Source organism: Schistocerca serialis, chromosome 11, assembly GCF_023864345.2.
Source record: "Schistocerca serialis cubense isolate TAMUIC-IGC-003099 chromosome 11, iqSchSeri2.2, whole genome shotgun sequence".
NCBI classification, from domain to species: Eukaryota; Metazoa; Arthropoda; class Insecta; order Orthoptera; family Acrididae; genus Schistocerca; species Schistocerca serialis.
This window is the reverse complement of record NC_064648.1, coordinates 192,429,721-192,437,117: the sequence shown is the minus strand read 5'-3', so window position 1 is coordinate 192,437,117 and position 7,397 is coordinate 192,429,721.

The following is a 7,397-nucleotide window of genomic DNA, read 5'->3' as shown; positions in this document are numbered from 1 at the left end:
CAAAACACTGGTGAGTCCGACGGCACAAGTGAACGTAGGAGTGGGACGGCGGACACCAAAAACACTATATGACGTCACACACACGAAGCACAAAAGGCGACGATCTCCGGCGCGCGAATGTTCACTATACGTGTGCGAGTCCGGGGACCTGCCAAGAGAGGAGGAGGAGGAAGGGGAGTGGGAGAGCGAGAGGGGAGAGCAGAGATGCCACGGGCAGGGGAGATAGGGGGAGGGAGGAAGGGGGAGAGGAAGCCCGGGGGAAGAGGGGGAAGGGAGGGGACAGGGAGATGGAAAAAGAAGGGAAGAGAAGAGAAGGGAGGGAGGGTGCCGAAAGGAAAGGACACGGGAAGTGGGGGGTCGGGCAGGGTCAAAGTTGATAGGAGGGGTAGATGGAGGGGACGAGGACATCATCAGGGAGAGGGAGCCGGCGGAAGCCACCTTGGGAGAGGGCATGGAGGGTGGAGAGATGGAGACCGGGTGGGACGTGCGAATACAGGCGCGGCAGCGGGCGGGGGTGGGAGAGGAGTGGGGAAACGAGCGGGTGAGGAGGATCAAGTTTACGTGAGGTGTACAGGATACGTATCCTTTCAAGGAAAAGGAGGAGGTGGGGGAAGGGGATGAGATCATACAGGATCCGCGTGGGGGAGGGGAGACGGATGCGATAGGCAAGGCGGAGAGCATGGCGTTCAAGGATTTGGAGGGATTTATAGAAGGTAGGGGGGGCGGAGATCCACGCTGGATGGGCGTAACAAAGGATAGGGCGGATGAGGGATTTATAGGTGTGGAGGATTGTGGAGGGGTCCAGACCCCACGTGCGGCCGGAAAGGAGCTTGAGGAGACGGAGTCGGGAACGTGCCTTGGCTTGGATTGTCTGGAGATGGGGAGTCCAGGAGAGGCGACGGTCGAGGGTGACGCCAAGGTACTTAAGGGTGGGAGTGAGGGCGATAGGACGGCCATAGATGGTGAGATAGAAATCAAGGAGGCGGAAGGAAGGGGTGGTTTTGCCTACAATGATCGCCTGGGTTTTGGAGGGATTGACCTTGAGCAACCACTGGTTGCACCAAGCGGTGAACCGGTCAAGATGGGATTGGAGAAGGCGTTGGGAGCGTTGCAGGGTGGGGGCAAGGGCGAGGAAGGCGGTGTCATCGGCAAACTGGAGGAGGTGGACGGGGGGCGACGGCGGCGGCATATCCGCCGTGTACAACAAGTACAGAAGGGGGGAGAGGACGGAGCCTTGGGGCACACCGGCGGAGGGGAAAAAGGTGTAGGAATCGGTGTTATGGATGGTGACATAGGAAGGACGGCGGGAGAGAAAGGAACCGATCAGACGGACGTAGTTAATGGGAAGGGCAAAGGTTTGGAGCTTGAAGAGGAGACCGGAATGCCAGACGCGGTCATAAGCGCGTTCGAGGTCAAGGGAGAGGAAGATGGCGGAGCGACGGGAATTAAGCTGTTCGGAAAGGAGATGAGTGAGGTGAAGGAGAAGATCGTCGGAAGAGAAGGATGGCCGAAAGCCACACTGGGTGACGGGAAGGAGGCGGTGCTGGCGGAGATGCTGGTGGATGCGGCGGGTGAGGATAGATTCCAGGACCTTGCTGAAGACTGAGGTAAGGCTGATGGGACGGTAGGAGGAGACGGCGGACGGCGGTTTGCCAGGTTTAAGGAACATGAGGATACGGGAGGTTTTCCACAGGTCGGGGTAGTAACCGGTGGACAGGACTACATTGTAGAGCCTGGCCAGGGTGGAGAGGAAAGAGACAGGAGCTTCACGAAGGTGACGGTAGGTGGCACGATCGTGACCAGGAGCGGTGTTGCGTTTTGTGCGGAGTGTATCAATGAGATCCTGTGTAGTGATAGGGGCATTGAGTTCCGTGACAAACGTTAGTATTTTTTTTTTTTTTTTACTTTATTGTTATTTTAAAGCCTGGACAGCAGGCAGGCTGTCAGCAGCATACTACGCTGCTCTTCAGCCATAGAAGGTACAATCAGCAAAAACAGGAGAAAAACATAAAAGTTACAAAACGGTGGGCAATAAAACAGGAGACACAGAGAAACAAACACGGAGCCGTTCACACTCGACGATAAGCCACACTGCAAACCGTTGAGACGACGCACAAACACTGAAGGAGACGATGGCACTGGTGAACGATGGAGTGTGACGGTAAACACTGAACACTAAACATGACGGCACTCACGATACACTGATGGCGGTGATCTCCGGCGCGCGAATGTCCACTGAGCGTGTGCGAGTCCGGGGACCTGCCAAGAGGGCAACAGGGATGAGGAGGGGGAGAGGGGAGGAAAAGAGGATGCCATGGCTTAGGAGACGGGGACAGGAGGATAGGGACAGGGGAGGGGGGGGCCCGGGGGACGAGGGACGAGAAAAGGAGGAGGGAGGGAAAAGGGAGAGAAGGGACGGAGGGTGCCCCGAGGAGCAAGCACAGGAGGAGGGTGGGAGGATCAAAGTTGGTAGGAGGGGTAGATGGAGGGGAGGAGGGCATCATCAGGGAGGGGGAGCTGGCGGAAGCCACCTTGGGAGAGGGTAAGGAGGGTGGAGAGATGGAGACCGGGTGGGACGTGGGAGTACAGGCGTGGCAGCGGGCGGGGGTGGGAGAGGATCGGGGAGACGAGCGGGTGAGGAGGATCGAGTTTACGGGAGGTGTATAGGATGCACATCCTTTCGAGGAAGAGGAGGAGGTGGGGGAAGGGGATAAGGTCATACAGGATCCGCGTGGGGGAAGGGAGACGGATGCGATAGGCAAGGCGGAGAGCATGGCGTTCAAGGATTTGGAGGGATTTATAAAAGGAAGGGGGGGCGGAGATCCAGGCGGGATGGGCGTAACAGAGGATAGGGCGGATGAGGGACTTATAGGTGTGGAGGATGGTGGAGGGGTCCAGACCCCACGTTCTGCCGGAAAGGAGCTTGAGGAGACGGAGTCGGGAACGTGCCTTGGCTTGGATTGTCTGGAGATGGTGAGTCCAGGAGAGGCGACGGTCGAGGGTGACGCCAAGGTACTTAAGGGTGGGGGTGAGAGCGATGGGACGGCCATAAACGGTGAGATAGAAATCAAGGAGGCGGAAGGAGGGAGTGGTTTTGCCTACAATGATCGCCTGGGTTTTGGAAGGATTGACCTTGAGCAACCACTGGTTGCACCAAGCGGTGAACCGGTCAAGATGGGATTGGAGAAGGTGTTGGGAGCGTCGCAGGGTGGGGGCAAGGGCAAGGAAGGCGGTGTCATCGGCAAACTGGAGAAGGTGGACGGGGGGTGACGGCGGCGGCATGTCCGCCGTGTACAACAAGTACAGAAGGGGGGAGAGGACGGAGCCTTGTGGCACACCGGCGGAGGGGAAAAAGGTGTAGGAATCGGTGTTATGGATGGTGACATAGGAAGGACGGCGGGAGAGAAAGGAACCGATCAGACGAACGTAGTTAATGGGAAGGGCGAAGGTTTGGAGCTTGAAGAGGAGACCGGAATGTCAGACGCGGTCATATGCGCGTTCGAGGTCAAGAGAGAGGAAGATTGCGGAGCGACGGGAATTGAGCTGTTCGGAAAGGAGATGAGTGAGGTGAAGGAGAAGATCGTCGGAAGAGAAGGACGGCCGAAAGCCACACTGGGTAACGGGGAGGAGGCGGTGCTGGCGGAGATGCTGGTGGATGCGGCGGGTGAGGATAGATTCCAGGACCTTGCTGAAGACCGAGGTAAGGCTGATGGGACGGTAGGAGGAGACGGCGGACGGCGGTTTGCCAGGTTTTAGGAACATGAGGATACGGGAGGTTTTCCACAGGTCGGGGTAGTAACCGGTGGACAGGACTACATTGTAGAGCCTGGCCAGGGTGGAGAGAAAAGAGACAGGAGCTTCACGAAGGTGACGGTAGGTGACACGATCGTGACCAGGAGCGGTGTTGCGTTTGGTGCGGAGTGTAGTGATGAGATCCTGTGTGGTGATGGGGGCATTAAGGTCCGTGTGTGGAATGTTGTCCAAGTACTGGAAACCAGGAGCGAGGGGAGGGACAGAGGTATCAGTTCGATCGCGGATATCTGGGAAGAGGGAGTAATCGAACTGGGGATCATCAGGGATGGAAAACACATCGGACAGGTAGGAGGCAAAGTGATTGGCCTTACTAAGGGCGTCAGGAAAGGGGTGATCATCGTGGAGAAGAGGATAGTAGGGGGAGGGTTTAGTTCCGGTAAGGCGACGGAAGGCGGTCCAGAACTTGGACGAGTTTATAGGGAGGGTAGCAGTTAAACGGGTGCATGTCTGTCGCCAGTCCCGGCGTTTCTTGGCCGCGAGCAAATTTCGAATGTGTCGCTGTAGTTGCCGGTGGCGTCGTAGGGTGTCCGGGTCACGCGTGCGGAGGAAGGCACGGTAGAGACGACGGGATTCACGGAGGAGGAGGACGGCCTGTGGTGGTAAGGTAGGACGGTGGGGGTGGATGGCAACAGTAGGGACGTGGGCCTCCACGGCCTCAGACAAGGTCTGCTGGAGAAAGGAGGCGGCATGGGTGACATCATCAGGACGACGGTAGGCGAGAGGGTGGCTATCGACCTGAGTGGAGAGGGTATCCCGGTAGGCATTCCAGTTGGCACGGGAATAGTCATGGATGTACTTAGGGGGAGGGTCATGACGAGGGTCGGGGCGGGGCGACGGCCGTCTGAAACGGTGAGGAGGACAGGGAGATGGTCGCTACCAATAGGCTCCAGGACATCCACCGTAATGCGACCAAGGAGGTTGGGGGAGGAGAGGATAACATCAGGAGTGGAGTTGGATTCGGGACGAGTATGCCGGGGGATGGGGATGAGGTCGCCTTGAAGGGAGGAGAGGAACCGATGCCACCGCCGTAACTGGGCAGCGGAGCGACTATGGATGTTGAGGTCGGCGGCGATCACATAGGAGGAGAAGGTACGGTCGATGTGGGAGAGGAAGTCGAAAGGAAGAGGGGCGTTGGGGCGGACATAGATGGTGGCACAGGTAATGGTAAGGCCGGGGAAGAAGAGACTAAGGATCAGGTGTTCGGTGGGGTCGGGAAGGAGAGGCTGGAGCCGAACGGGGATCTGGCGGTGGTGGCCAATGGCAACTCCGCCACGCGCAACTGGGAGGGGATTATCGGAGCGGTGGAGGAGATAGGGGGAGGTGTGGATGGAGTGGTGGGGTTGGAGGAAGGTTTCATTGAGGAGGAAGGCATCCACACGGTGGGTAGCAAGGGTGTGCAGGAAGAGGTTCTTGTTGGCGGGAAGGGAGCGGATATTGTTGAAAAGGATACGATGCTGTCGCGCCATGATAAGGACTTAGACGAGGGTGTCAAGGCGGGAGAAGGTGAAATGGGCCTGGTTATTGGAAAAGGTGGCGTACATTTTAAGGTGGAATATGGAACGGGCGGCGAGGGAGATCTGTTGTAAGGTGTGGGGGCGCTGAAAGGGATGGACGTTTTGAAGGACAATGGTGAGGAACCTGATGATGTCCTCAGCAGTGGGGGGGGGGACGAAGGGAATTGCCAGGAGGGGTGGGGGCGTCCAGGGGACGGACAGGTACGGTGAGTTCAGGAGTGGTGGGAGGGGGTCGGGCTTTACACTTTTGGGAGTAGGTGGGGTGGGGGAGGCTGCAGGTATTACAGGAGGGAGGGGATTGGAGGTTGGGGCACTGCCGGAGGAAGTGCGCTTGCCGACAATGTGGGCAGGTGGGGGCCTCGCGGCACTCTGCTGTTGGATGTGCATTGTAGCGCAGACATCTCTGGCAGCGCAGGGATTGAGGGGGGGAACGGGAGGGGTCGACCTTGTACCGCTGATTGAAGAGGAGGGCACCCTCCTTCAGGAGACGGTCAATGGAGGGGGCGTCCTCAGAGAAAACCCGCATAAGGCGGGTGGGGCCGGTCGCGTTGAAAATGCGGCGGACCGCCCGCACCTCCAGGGTGGGATGGGCCTTCAGCTCCGCCAGCACCTCCTCCTCCGTGATCGACGGGCTAAGCCGAGTGATCACGGCGGTGAGGGTCGGCGGGCGACGCGGGGGTTGGGGTTGGCGGGTAGGAGATGGGGAGGGAGCAGGGGTGAGGGAGGCGTGAGGACCAAAACGGGTGATGGGGAGGCGGGAGAGGATGTCAGTATGGAGGGTTGGGCTGGGGGAGGAGATAAGAACAGAATCCCGTCTGGGAGTAAGGAGAGAGATGGGGACGCCAGGGAAATGTTGGCGGAGGAGGAGGGAGAGATTCCGGGCCTCGAGGAAGGAAGGATCGGGACGGGACAGGAGATATTTGTAGAGACCGGGTGGGGAGGAGGAGGAGGAGGAGGAGGAGGGAGCGGGGCCTGGTGGGGAGACGTCCATGGCATTTTGGGGTGGGGATGGCGGGCGGGGTGGAGCCTTTTTAGGAGCAGAGGAAGTGGAGGCGCCACTAGGGCGTTTGACAGCGGCAGATGGGCGGGTGGTGACAGGAGGGACGGGAACGATGGGGAGGTGGTGGGAAGGGACAGGTCCCGGCACGGACGCAGCAGTCGGCGCCGGAGACAGTGACTGTGACGGTGCAGGCGAATGTGGCAGTGATGGTGATGGTGACGATGATGACGGTGGCGGCGGTGATGGCGATGGCGATGGCGATGGCGATGGCGATGGCGATGGCGATGGGGAGAGCTGGGCGTGGGCAGTGGCCCGACGGGCCACCACCCTAGCCGGAGCTGCAGTGACAGGCTGGGGGAGTGGGGGGAAAGGATCAGAACGAGAGGAAGAGGCGGGAGATGGGGAGACAAAGAGCGAGGGCGAAGGGATAGAGAGGAGGGGAGGGATGGAAGGAGGGGGGTGGGATTGGGCACACCAAGTGATAGTGGTGGAGGCGGCGGAAGGGGACGTATACACGATGGCGGTGGTGGTAGTAGTGACGGTGGTGGTGGGGGCGGACATGACGACAAGAAGAAGAAAGAAAAACACAGCACTAAAAGGACAGGACACACACTGGGGGACGACGGACGGCGACGACGGCGACGGCGACGGCGACGGCGACGGCGAGAGGCAGGGACGCTGCTGCCGCGGACGGGGCCGGGGCCGGGGCGGCGGCGGCTGCGGCTGCTGCTGCTGCTGGCTGGACTGCTGCTGGCTGGACTGCTGCTGCCACCGGAGGGCTGGCTGGCTGGCTGGCCGGCTGGCCGGCTGGCTGGCTGGCTGGCTGCGGGACCACTGCTGCAGGCCGGGACCGGGAACTGCTGGCTGGCTGGCTGGCTGGCTGGCTGGCTGGCTGGCTGGCACCTGGCACCTAGAACCCCTAACACTTCGATTAGCGCGAAAAAGGCACTATCGAAGGGCGGTAACCTTGCGGTGTACCGCCGGAGATACAAACGTTAGTGGAGTTGACCGAATATGTAGAATACACTACCAAACTTATGCCTGGGTGTAAGAAATTCTCGCCGCAAACC